Source organism: Argentina anserina, unplaced genomic scaffold, assembly GCF_933775445.1.
Source record: "Argentina anserina unplaced genomic scaffold, drPotAnse1.1, whole genome shotgun sequence".
In the NCBI taxonomy this organism is placed as follows: Eukaryota; Viridiplantae; Streptophyta; class Magnoliopsida; order Rosales; family Rosaceae; genus Argentina; species Argentina anserina.
Genome location: NW_026089409.1, coordinates 339,182 through 340,586, shown reverse-complemented (window position 1 = coordinate 340,586; position 1,405 = coordinate 339,182). Strand labels below are relative to the sequence as shown.

Genomic DNA, 1,405 nt, shown 5'->3' with positions numbered 1-1,405 from the left:
TTCGTCTTCAATTCAGACTTAGACACAATTGCGGGCCGTGACATAATTCCTGTTGGTGCTCCAATGGCACTTAAGAATGCATTCATTCCTACCACCCCGGAATCACCCTCATGCATTGCTTTCACTCCACCTGATGAAGCTAACTTCTCCATTCCCGTTCAATTGCTTGGGCAGCTGCCTAAGTACTCTGGCTCTTCAATGGAAGACCCTAATGTTCACCTTAGGGAGTTCTTGGACATTTGCAAGCTCCAATCGATTCATCATCTTTCTCAAGAAGGCTTGAGATTGCTTTTGTTCCCATTTACCCTTAAGGATGATGCTAAACGTTGGTTATATTCTTTGCCTGCAGGAATCATCACTACATGGGACGAAATGACTAGGAGGTTCTTGAAGCAATTCTTCCCTGCTCAACTCACGAAAAGACTTAGGAGGGAGATTCAGAACTTCACTCAAAAAGATGGTGATTCACTCTATGAGGCTTGGGAGGAATTTCAGGAACTACAAAGGAAGTGCCCTCACCATGGTATTTCGTTGGATGACTTGGTACAATTCTTCTATGAAGGACTCGACACCACCAATAAGAGCATGGTGGACTCGGCATGTGGCTGCACATTCATGAACAAAACCGGTCAAGAAGCTTACACCTTGATCGATGACTTGGCTGACAACAATCGCCAATTTAGTTCCAAGGAGAAGAGAGGAAGCAAGAGCCGTGGGGTGTATGATGTTGATGCAAGGAATCAGATGGCGACTTTAGAAAGGAAGCTTGACGTGCTAGTCAAGGCATTCAATGGTTCGAGCATCAACCCTCAAGCATGCGGCATTTGTTCTTTCAAAGACCACACGACTGACAATTGTCCAAATGGTGCAATGACTGAAGAAGAGTTGAACTTTATGGGGCAACAAAGGCCTAGGTACGATCCATATTCGAACACATACAACCCTGGACTTAGAGATCATCCAAATTTTCGTTGGAGCAACAATGCTCAACCATCCAATGCTCAAGGTCAAGGACCTCGTCCTTCAGGTTTGTTTGTGAGGCCTCAGGTACCTCAAGGTTCTGCTCCCTTTAACTCTAATGTTCATGGTTCGAATAATGCATCTTCACCTAATTATGATGAACTTTTGAAGTCTCTTGCTCAAGGGCAACAAAATCTAAACTCTGCTACTCAAGCTTTAGTTACAGGTCAACAAGCTCATTCTAAGGATATAACCGAGCTTAAGAAGCAGATGGGACAAGTGATCGATTTCATGGGCAAGATCCATGAAGGAGGGAAGTTGCCGAGCCAAACTGAGCCTAATCCGAATGTGAAGGCCATGGTGACACGAAGTGGGAGGACCTTGGATGCTCCAATGCAGCAACACAAGAAGGCCGTGCCTTCTAAAGGTAAGGAGGCCGAGAATT

General features: G+C 45.1%; 1 non-coding gene across 1 annotated transcript; it reads right to left on the bottom strand.

Moving 5' to 3' along the window:
- Positions 1-420: 420 nt before the first annotated feature.
- On the bottom strand, positions 421-527 carry LOC126804338 (small nucleolar RNA R71). Its single transcript, XR_007673252.1, has one exon. It is a non-coding gene; the product is annotated as a small nucleolar RNA R71 (small nucleolar RNA).
- Positions 528-1,405: the final 878 nt, after the last annotated feature.